Source organism: Protopterus annectens, chromosome 12.part0 (genome assembly GCF_019279795.1).
Source record: "Protopterus annectens isolate FY-2018-M chromosome 12.part0, PAN1.0, whole genome shotgun sequence".
Classification (NCBI taxonomy): Eukaryota; Metazoa; Chordata; order Ceratodontiformes; family Protopteridae; genus Protopterus; species Protopterus annectens.
The window spans coordinates 352671051-352683221 of NC_056746.1; the positions used below are offsets into that span (position 1 = coordinate 352671051).

A 12171-nucleotide genomic window follows, 5' to 3' on the forward strand; every position below is an offset into this window, starting at 1 on the left:
ATGATCTAAGCAGAAATCTCATGGACCCACACAAGTGGAAACCGGAACCAAAGACATTCAACATGTTGATAAACAAATGGGGGAGCCCAAAGATAGACCTGATGTTCATCGTGTTACCCTGCTGCAGTCATCACACTTGGGTTATCCTGTCGTCAGGCAGTCCCACAGTCGGCCGGAATTCCAAATTCTTGGTCCGGCGTCGGTTGCTGTCACTTCTTCCCTGACGTCAGTGCGCCAGGGGTATATATAATGCATCCAACGCCATTTTCTTCGGTCTTTCTTGCCGCGCGGTGCCCGAAGCAGAAGCAGTTCGCAAGTGCCGGTCGGCCGACTCCTGAGATTTTCTAAGTCGAATTTCAGATCCAAAGTCTTCAATAAAGCTAAGTACCCCGTTGGGGAAACTTTTCTTGCCTCAGACCGATGTCAGAAAAAGTTAACAATTGTATTTCTTGTGGGAAGCAAATACCTCATAAGGATTTTCATTCTTACTGCATACCTTGCCTAGGCCTCGACCACGACGTCACGAGTTGTCGTTTTTGTGCTAGGTTTAATAAGCGTACTATAAAAAAGACGCTTTGATTTCGCACGACACTACTTCGGTAGAAAATGTAACTACACTATGCTGTCGGAGCAACCGACTACCGGCGTGCACAAAAAACGCAAGGATAAGGACAGGCAGCCTAGACCCAAGCCAGACTCCGAGGCCTCGGCTGGTCCGGTCTCCGGTTCACTGGTCTTCAGTGAGGCTCCGACGCAGCCCCTGACTACCGCAGATCTGGAACCCGAGACCGCTTCGGAACTTTTGGCGGAAAGTACCAGGCCGACGCAGCCATTTTGTTTAGCCCCTACCGACGACACTGCTGAAAAAGATGTCGGTGTTGCAGAAACACCTTCGGTTTCTGAAGGCGTCTTCAGACAGACGACGCTCACCATAAAAACGTATCTTAAGACGAAGACTCCTATTAAACCTAAAATGACTGCACTTCAGTCCCCTTTTCAAGGCCCCATGCCTAAGAAACAGATGCTCAAAATGGCTGAAGATTTGATCCTCTTTAAACAGAGGTTCCCAACCCCCTCCCGACAAAAGGCCTAGACAAGAGGAAGATTATGCATCCTCTGAACAAGTGTCTATTTCCTCAAGCTCCTTTGAGGACCAAGATTACTCCTTCTCCCCTTATGAAGATTCTGATGCTGAGGATTCCATTCCCTCAGCTTCTCTCCCTGAAGACTACTCCTTTGGGAAAACTTTACATACTATGAGGGAACATTTCCACTGGGAAGGTCAGGACTACTCTGACTCAAAGAAAAGGCTCAGAGAGTTTCTTTTACTCCCCCAGCACAGACCACTTGCCATCCCCCCAGTTTTAGACATTGTGGATGATGTTTACTTAGAATCCAGTTTGAACCCAGACTCTCTGCCTCCTGCTCCGGCCAAACCTGACAGATACTATAGAGTGCCTGATTCCCACAAATTTCTTTTCAAAGGTCCTGTTGCTGATCCAGAGACTATCTCCCAGGGTCCCAAAGGGGCTAAGGCTTCTATGGCAAAAAATCCTGTACCCTCTGAAAGGGACTCCAGAGCACTAGACAGGTGGGGGAAAAAGGTTTACACCTCAGCCACTGTAGCTATGAGGGCACTAAATTGACAGTTTCACATGCTAAAATATCAGCAATTTCTAATGTTTCAGTTAAAACAAAAAATGAGCACACTCCCTCAACAGTCTGAATTGAAAGAAATGCAGGATCTGTTGCATGCAACTGAACAGGTGGGCAAACATACTTTGCAATGTGGGTTTGATTCTTTGGAGGCTTCCTGCAGAGCAGCTGTCACTGGGTCTGTTATACTTAGGCATGCTTGGTTAAAGGAACAAACTCTGCCTGATCATGTTAGAGCAAAGCTTCTAGATGCTCCCTTACAGCAGGATGTTCTTTTTGGAGTTAAAGCAGAAGTCGTCTTAAAGAAAATGGAGGATAAGGCAAAATCTATGCAGATAGTCAAAGATTTCCTACAGGTACAGCCTCCTCGCTTCAGCAGAAATTGGCCAACAAAAAAATGTTCCTTTCCAGCTACTGACAGGCCACAGAGGGGTAAATACACACATCCAAGAGGCCGAGGACAGCCACAAGCCCGGTACAAACCTCGACAATGGGGCACTGCAGCACAGAAGGGAGGAGAAGACAGGTCCCAAACTACCAGAAGGCAAACTCAATGACTTGCACCTCATCTGGCCAAGCAACACTCTCTTGGCAGCCCCCTTGGGAGGAAAACTCGCACTTTTTTCAGACAGCTGGCACATTGTCACAAAGGACAAATGGGTCCTAGACATAATTTCACGAGGATACAGATTCCATTTTCACACCTTGCCAATGAAAAGAGGAATGCCAAACCTGCCACAAAATCAATGGGTAGAGGCACAAAGACAAATTACAGCTCTCATGTACACAAGAGCCATTCAACTGGTACCTACTTGAGAGCAAGGTCAAGGATTTTACTCAAGACTCTTTCTTGTTCCCAGAAAGGACAATGCCTGGAGACCAATTCTGGACCTTTCAATTCTAAACACCTTCTTACAAGTACCCAAATTCAAGATGCTAACACTACAGCAGCTTATTCTCATGTTGGGCAAGAAAGCATGGCTAGTAACGTTGGACCTCAAGGAGGCATACCTGCATGTCCCTATCAGACAAAGTTGCAGAAGATACCTCCGTTTCATTGCAGGTTCAATCCATTACCAATTCTCTGCACTGCCCTTTGGCTTATCTACTGCGCCCAGGGTCTTCACAAAATGCCTGGCACCAGTAATTGCATACTGCAGACAAAGAGGAATTCAAATATACCCATACCTGACGACTGCCTCATCCAAGCAGAAAGCAAGGACATCCTCTTACAACATCTGGCTTTTGTAAAACATCTAAGTTGCCTGGGGTATACAGTAAGCGAAAAGAAATCAAAACTAGTACCCTCACAAAATATGACATTCCTGGGTGCCAGCTTGAATACAACAGCCCAGAAGGCTTATCTGACGCCAGACAAACAACTACAACTGACTCAATATTTCAAAACAATGGCAACAAAGACCCAACTACCTGCAAGAAAAATTCTGCAGGCCCTGGGCTTCATGGCATCTTGCATACTACTAATACCATTTGCAAAGCTGCATATGAGGAAATTACAGTGGTACCTAAAAAGCGTATGGTCTCAACACGGCCACAGCTTGGACACAATGATATCTCTCATTCCCTGCCTACAACAGGAGTTTCTATGGTGGTCACTGGCATGTCACCTCAACAAGGGTCAGCCTTTCACCTTGCCCCCAGCCAGGCAAACTATGACAACAGATGCATCGGACTACGCCTGGGGGCACACATGGCAGGACAGTGCGTTCAAGGCGTATGGACTGCAGATCAAAGGAATCTGCACATCAATCAAAAAGAGATGCTAGCTGTACAGAATGCTCGGACAGCCTTCAAGAAACGATTACATCCAGGACAACTTACAATAAGGACGGACAACACCACAGTAATGTGGTACATAAACAAACAAGGGGGTACACACTCCTACCCTCTATGCAGGCAAGCAATGACCTTGTGGAACACAGCTCTGGCTTACCAAGTTCACTTACAAGCTCAATTCCTGCCAGTACAAAAGAACACATTGGCAGACGACCTCAGCAGAAACATCATGGATCCCCACGAGTGGAAACTGGATCCACAAGTATTTGCAATGATAACTCAAAAATGGTGTCTTCCAGACATAGACCTGTTTGCCAGTCCTCAAAACTATCAACTAACAACATTTTGTACAAGGACACTTCACCATCAAGCTTGGAAAGTGGACGCACTCTTTCAGCTGGAAAAACCTGACAGTATATGCCTTCCCTCCATTGCCTCTCCTCACAAAGGTACTTCTGAAAGTCAGAAAGGAGAGACCACGACTGATACTCATAGCCCCAGACTGGCCACGCCAGCACTGGTACCCACTATTGAGGAATATGGCCCAGGGCCCACCTTGGATTTTACCACAAACTGCTCATTTGCTCACACAGCAAAACAATCAGATTCTTCACAGCCGGCTAAAAACCTTAAATCTGGCTGCATGGAAAATCAACTAAACATCCAGCCAGCTCCACTTTCCCAAGCAGTTATGGATGTTATTCTGGAAGCTAGGAGGCCCAGCACCAGGAAGGCCTATGCGGACAAATGGAAAAGGTTTTGTGCTTGGAACCAAACTAAAGGCCAAAACGCACTTCAGCCTCACCTGCCTCAGATTCTACAGTATTTAACTGAGATGTTGCACAAAGGACTTTCTTTTTCTTCCATTAAAATCCATGCATCAGCTGTTTCAGCCCACTACAACACAGAACCACCCTTATTTTCGCATCCACTTTTAAGGCAGTTCCTCAGAGGGGCAAAAAAACATTAGGCCCCCCAGGAGAGCACCTACACCAACATGGGACCTCAATTTTGTTCTGGAAAAACTTAAGCTACCTCCCTTTAAACCAGCTTTTTCTGCAGATCTACAGTTCCTATCATGGAAGACTGCCCTGCTGCTAGCAATAACTTCAGCTAGAAGAGTCTCAGAGCTGCAGACACTAATGGCAGTGGAACCTTTCCTCATTTTCCATCAAGACAGAGTTTCTCTATGAACTAATCCTTCCTTCATGCCTAAGGTAGTTTCCAGTGTGTCTTTAAATCAAACCATTCACTTACCCACCTTCTTCCCAAACCCACAAAACAAAGGAGAAAGACTCCTGCATTCCTTAGACCTTCACAGGCAACTTCGCTACTACTTGGATAAAACTAAGGCTTTCAGAAAATCTGACCAGCTCTTTGTATCCTATGCTACAGCTTCACAAGGGAAGGCTATATCAAAACAAACCATTTCCAAATGGATAGGACGTTGCATTCGTTTTTGCTGTACCCATTATGGAAAACCAGTTCCTGCTACCATTAGGCCCCACTCTACCAGGCCAACAGCTACATCTGCAGCCTTCCTCAAGGGGGTACCAACCAAGGAGATTTTGGAAGCTGCAACTTGGAGTTCAGTACACACCTCTACCAAACACCATCACTTACCACTTTACTCTAAGACTAGGGCTGGCTTCGCCACTGCAGTTCTGCAGGACCTTCGAGCCTCCTCTAACCCTCTACAACTCCTCCACCCATCCATAGCTTTGGGATTCTACCAAAGTGTGATGACTGCAGCAGGGTAACACGATGAACATAGTACAGTTTTGTACCTACCATAAATGTAGATGTTCGAGTGTACACCCTGCTGCAGTCCAGGTTACCCTCCCTCCATCCCCTCCTATCTAACTGGCTAAATCTCTACAATACCTTCCTGATGTATTTGCTTATAGCTAGAGGGATTTTGTGTTTGTGCAAAAATTACTTAATTTGGTACTAATTACTGACCACCTTTTTGGGGGCACCTGACATCTGGGGCAAGAAAAACTGAAGAAAATGGCGTCGGATGCATTATATATACACCTGGCGCACTGACATCAGGGAAGAAGCAACAGCACCCAACGCCGGACCAAGCCTTTGGAATTCTGGCCGACTGCGGGACCGCCTGATGAAAGGATAACCCAAGTGTGATGACTGCAGCAGGGTATACACTCGAACATCTACATTTATGGTAGGTACAAAACTGTACTTTTGCCTCCCCCCAGAACTACCAATTGGACAAATTCTGCACAAGGTCTCCCCACAAACAAGCTTGGAAAATGGATGCCCTGTCCTTCACCTAGAAAAATCTATCAGTTTATGCTTTTCCTCTTCTGCCTCTCCTCTCCAAGGTACTACTAAAGATCAAACAGGACAAACCAAGGATGATACTGATTGCTCTAGACTGGCTACACTAACACTGGTACCCCCACTTACGCAATGTGTCACTGTTGGCACCTGCCTCAGACGCCTACCCTGCTGTCCCAGCAGAAGGGCCAGATTCTGCACCCTCAGCTTCAAACCCTGAACCTGGCAGCCTGGCTAATTACCTGATCTCTCCGTTACCATCCCCTCAGAAACAAGTGTTGGATGTCATTCTGGAGGCAAGGAGGCCTAGTACTTGAAAATCTTATGCTGAAAAATAGAAAAGATTCTGTTCCTGGAACCAAACTCAGGGGATGGGCACAGTAGTGCCCAATTTACCTCCAATTCTTCAATACTTAACTGAGATGCTTCACAAGGGCCTTTTCTTTTCCTCCATCAAAATTCATGCCCCTGCTATTTCAGCTCATTACAACACAGAACCACCCCTCTTCTCTCATCCTCTGCACAAGCAGTTCCTCAGACGGGCCAAAAACTTAAGACTGCCCAGGAGAGCCCCTACTCCAGCCTGGGACCTTAACTTTGTATTGGAAAAACTTACTCTACCTCCTTTTGAGCCAGCTGCAAAAGCAGAGCTGACATTCTTTTCTTGGAAAACAGCCTTCCTTTTAGCCATCACTTCAGCTAGAAGGGTGTCTGAATTACAGGCCCTTATGGCAGTGGAGCCTTTCATTATCTTTCATGCAGACAGGGTGTCCCTCAGGACCAATCCCTCCTTCATGCCCAAGGTAGTATCCAGTGTGGCTCTTAATCAGTCCATTCATTTGCCAACCTTTTTTTCTAATCCACATAACAAAGGGGAAGGGATACTGCACTCCTTAGATGTGCACAGACAACTTAGATTCTACTTGGACAGGAATAAACCTCTCAGGAAATCTGAACCGCTGCTGGTGGCATTTGCAGCAGGGGCAGTAGGGAAGGTAATTTCAAAGCAAACCATTTCTAAATGGATAGGCCATTGCATTCATTTCTCCTATACGCACCATGGAAAATCTATCCCACAGGGGGGATAAGACCTCATTCAACCAGGGCTGCATCTTACCTCTACAGCCTTTCTCAGAGGTGTCCCTACCAGGGACATCCTAGAAGCTGCTACCTGGAGTTCTGTACATACTTTCAACAAGCATTACCATTTGCCAGTTTTCTCTAAATCCAGAGCTGGTTTTGCCACTGCAGTCTTGCAGGACCTTATAGCTGGTCCTAATACTATCTAAATTCCTCCTCCCATCCTTAGCTTTGGGAATATACCCAACTGTGATGACTGCAACAGTGAAACACGAAGAATATAGTACAGTTATGTACACTCATCATAAATGTAGATGTTCAAGTGTATAACTGTTGCAGTCCTGGTTACCCTCCCTCCAGCCCCCTGACTTCTTTTGTCTATACCTCTATTCCTTTTTACGATGCTTAAAAGCTTTTTGGTGTATTTGCTTTTTTGTTGGAGGTATAACTTTATTTATATATATTTAATTGATTCCCATTAGGAGGGCAACTGACATGTGGGGCAAGAAAAACTGATGTAATGGCGTCTGCTGCATACTCTGTACCCCTGACTACCTGACGTCATGGAAGATGAGACAGCAACTGATGCAGGACCCAAGACTTTGATAATCAGGCCAACTGAGGGCTACTGCAAACAGATATCCCAAATGTGATGACTGCAACAGTGAATACCCTCGAACATCTACATTTATGGTAAGTGTACACAACTGCACTTTTCCATTAAAGCTGAACAGGTTATTGATTTAAATATTATCTTTAAATACTGTTAGCCTGGGAAGAAAATAACAACAGAATGCTTGTTACATCTCCAATGTGACATTGCCATTTTGAGGAATTACATTATGCCGAAATTAAGTGTTGTGTTAAAATTTAATGTACAAAATCAGTTTGTCTGCAGACTTGCAAGAGCTTATTAGCAGCAAATGTTTATTTCATGCAGAAAAATATATGCTTATTTTCATGCAAAAAATGTAAATAAAGTCGGCACAGCAAGCAATGCTGCCACTTTATAGTTGTTAAAGCTGCATTTCATGCAGAAAATCTAAATAGTCAGGGCAATAAGTAGTGCTATCAGATTAAAAATACAGATGTTATTTTAAGGACCTGATACTCAATGCAATCAAACAAGAAATGAAAAGAAAAGGTTTAAAAGGCCTAACTATAAAGAGGATACTTCAACATTAAAGCAGGCCTTCCTTTACTTCATCAGCGACTGGAACAATGCAGAGCAAAATTTGGCAACTGTTTGTGTTTTGTTTATTTTTTCAATCTTCGTTTAAAGTTAAAGCTAGTGTGTATGTTTTCAGTCTATATGTGTTCAAGTGGATTCCAGTTTGTGTTCAGGTAACACTGTCAAAGTGATGTTCATCCTGCATACAGCTGCAGTCATTACAGATGGGTTATCCTGCCATCAGGCGGGTCCTCGGTCGGCCGAATTCCAAAGTCTAGGTCCGGCGTCGGTTGTCGTCGCTTCTTCCCTGACATCAGTGCGGCAGGGGTATAAAAGAGGCAGCCGACGCCATTTTCTTCAGTCTTTCTTGCCGCGCGGTGCCCGAAGCAGAAGCAGTTCGCAAGTGCCGGTCGGCCAGCTCCTGAGATTTAAGAAAGTATTTCAGCCGAAGTCTTCTTTAAAGCTAAGTACCCCATTGGGGAAACTTTTCTTGCCTCAGACCGATGTCAGACAAAGTTAATAATTGCATTTCTTGTAGGAAACAAATACCGCATAAGGATTTCCACTCTTTCTGTATACCTTGCTTAGGGCCAGACCACGACCTCTTGGCCTGCCGTTTTTGTGCTAGGTTCGACAAGCGCCCTATTAAGCGCCGGGCAGAGTTCGCCCTTCATTATTTTGGCAAAAAATTTAATTATATCATGTCGTCGGATACTCCGACACTAGTTTTAAGCAAAAGATGCAAAGACAAGGACTGACATCCTAGATCTGCACTGAGACCACGCTTAGGCCGACGGCCGACTACCGGTTCTCCGGTTCTCAGCGAGGTGCCTACGCAGCCCCTGACTACTGATGAAACTATTTTACCGGTGACTTCAGAACCCGAGGTCGCAGGCTCCTCGGTCTCCATTCCCACTGCAGATACCGACGCCACTCTTGGCGGGTAAACTGAAAATTTAGTGAGGCCTGCCATTTCTGAAGGCGTCTTCAGGCCTTCCACCTTTTCTATTAAATCCTTCACTAAATCTAAATCTGCCATGAAAACTAAAAAAAGTACAGTTTTGTACCTACCATAAATGTAGATGTTCGAGTGCTAATACAGCTGCAGTAATCACATATGGGTTCTCTGCCGTCAGGCGGGTCCTCGGTCGAATTCCAAAGTCTAGGTCCGGCGTCGGTTGTTGTCACTTTCTCTCCTGACGTCAGTGAGGCAGGGGTATATAAGACACAGCCGACGCCATATTCTTCAGTCTTTCTTGCCCCAGATGTCAGGTGCCCCCAGAAGGAAGGCAATACATAAACTATATTTATATATACATGCAATGCAATATAATCAAAAATCAGTAGTTGCAAGCAAATATACCATAGAAGGATAACCCAATCAGGTTGTATAAAGAGGTGTTAGGCCCCAGGCCTTTACCGAGAGGGGAAGGAGGGAGGGAAAACTGTACTGCAGCTGTATTAGCACTCGAACATCTACATTTATGGTAGGTACAAAACTGTACTATGTTCATCGTGCATACAGCTGCAGTAATCACATATGGGTAGAATCCCAAAGCTACGCACAGGGTGGTAGGCACTAGGTGGAACTGGAATGAGCCAGAATGCCCTGCAACACAGCAGTGGCAAAGCCTGCTCTAGTTTTGGAATATAAAGGCAGGTGGTAGTGTTTTGTGAAGGTATGCACAGAACTCCAAGTGGCTGCCTCCAAAATATCTTTGGTAGGAACTCCTCTGAGAGAGGCTGTAGAGGTAGCTGTGGCCCTGGTGGAGTGGGATCTGATGCCTGTAGGGACAGATTTTCCATGATAGGAGTAACAAAACCGTATGCAGTGGCCTATCCATTTTGAAATTGTCTGTTTGGTAACTGGCTTCCCTTGAGCTCCTACAGCATAGGACACAAAAAGTTGTTCTGATTTCCTGAAAGGCTTTGTTCGGTCCAAATAATAACGTAGCTGTCTATGGATGTCTAAGGAGTGTAGCAGCCTTTCCCTTTGTTTTGAGGATTGGGGTAAAAGGTAGGTAAGTGTATGGCTTGATTTAAAGCTACCCTGGATACCACTTTAGGCATAAATGACGGGTTGGTTCGAAGGGAAACCGTGTCCTGATGGAAGATAAGAAAGGGCTGCACAGCCATGAGGGCTTGTAGTTCCGAAACCCTACGAGCTGAGGTAATGGCCAGAAGGAAGGCTGTTTTCCAGGACAAATATTGCAGATCTGTTGAAGCAGCTGGTTCAAAGGGAGGCAATGTTAATTTTTCTAGAATGTAATTAAGATCCCAGGCTGGTATTGGTTGTTTCCTTGGTGGTCTTATATTCTTAGCCCCTCTGAGGAACTGTCTTAAGAGTGGGTGAGAGAAGAAGGGTGGATCAGTGTTGAATTCTGCAGAAATGGCTGAGGCATGGATTTTTATGGAGGAAAATGAAAGTCCACTGTTCAGCAGCTCAGCTAGATACTGTAATACCTGAGGCAAATCCAGTTTTCTAGGGTCCTGGCCTTTTTTCTCATTCCAAGAGCAAAACCGTTTCCATTTTGCGGAGTAAGCCTTTCTAGTAGATGGCCTTCTGGCCTCCAAAATGCCATCCTGCACCTCTTTGGGGAGTAGGGTATGTTGTGGTGCTAAGGGATTTTCCATGCAGCGAGATTGAGTGTTTGCAGCTGACTGTGAAGAGTTTTGTAGTTGTGCTGAGTCAGCAGAAGAGGCATTAGAGGTAGGGACCAGGGAGGAGTATGTGTTAGTCTCCTCAGGAGTGGGTACCAGTGTTGTCTTGGCCAGTCTGGAGCAATCAGTATCATCTTCGGTTTGTCTGCTCTTGCTTTCAAGAGTAGCTTGGGCAGAAGAGGCAGAGGTGGGAAAGCGTAAACTGTCCATGCTGTCCAGCTGAATGAAAGGGCGTCCACTCTCCAGGCCTTTGGATGAAAGGTCCTTGAACAGAACTTTTCCAATTGATGATTCCTGTGGGAGGCGAAGAGATCTATGTCTGGCCTCCCCCACGCTTGGATTATCTTTGTAAACACTTGAGGATGCAACATCCATTCGTGTGGATCTGTCATATTTCTGCTTAGATTGTTTGCCAGCGTGTTTTCCAAACCTGGCAAGTACTGTGCCTGAAGTTCGATTTGCCATTCCAGAGACAAGTTCCAAAGTGTCATGGCTAGTCTGCACAGGGGGTATGAATGTGTTCCTCCTTGTTTGTTTATGTACCACATTACTGTGGTGTTGTCTGTTCTTATCAATAATTGCCCTGGATGCAGGAGGTCCTTTTAAGCTGTAATTGCATTTATCACTGCTAGCATTTCTTTCTGATTGATGTGAAGGTGCTTTTCCTTTTGGGACCATTTGCCCTAAATGCACCTGTCTGTCATGTGTGCCCCCCCCCAGGCATAATCTGAGGCGTCTGTTGTGATTACTTGATTTGCTTGAGGCTTGCAGAATGGGAGACCTGTGTTTGTTTGACATGCTTGGGCCCACCATAGAAATTCCTTTTGCAAACATGGAATTATTGGTATTATTGTTTCCAAACTGTGGCTGTGTTGAGACCATAGGTTTTTTAGGTACCACTGAAGTTTCCTCATATGCAACTTTGCACATGGGATTAAAAGAATGCAATATGCCATGAAGCCCAGAGCCTGCAGGATTTTCCTTGCAGTAAGCCTAGTACAATTTGCTAGTATTTTGAAGTACTGAGTTAGTTGCCCCTGTTTTTCTGGCGTAAGATAGGCCATCTGGGTGTTTGTGTCCAAGTTGGCACCCAGGAAAGTTATTTTCTGAGATGGTGTTAGCCTGGATTTCTCTTTGTTGACTGTGTATCCCAGGGAATTCAGTAACCGTGTTACATAAGCTAGATGTTCCAGAAGTATGTGCTTGCTGTCCGCATGGATCAGGCAGTCGTCCATATAAGGGTAAATTTGTATCCCTTGAAGTCTGCAGTAGGCAATTACTGATGTCAGGCATTTCGTGAATACTCTGGGCGCAGTAGATAAGCCAAAGGGCAATGCAGAGAATTGATAGTGAATTGAACCTGCAAGAAATCTGAGGTATCTTCTGCAGCTTTGTCTGATTGGGACATGCAGGTATGCCTCCTTGAGGTCCAATGTTACCAGCCAAAACTCCTTGCCCAGCATGGGAAGAAGCTGCTGTAATGTGCGCATCTTAAATTTTGGTAT

The 12171-nt window shown here is 45.3% G+C and overlaps 1 protein-coding gene across 1 annotated transcript in view; it reads left to right on the forward strand.

The window, feature by feature from the left end:
* Window positions 1–12171, forward strand: part of LOC122816562 (E3 ubiquitin-protein ligase RNF216-like) — a gene marked incomplete in the record, with an annotated part of 2262287 nt that overhangs the window by 1784411 nt on the left and 465705 nt on the right.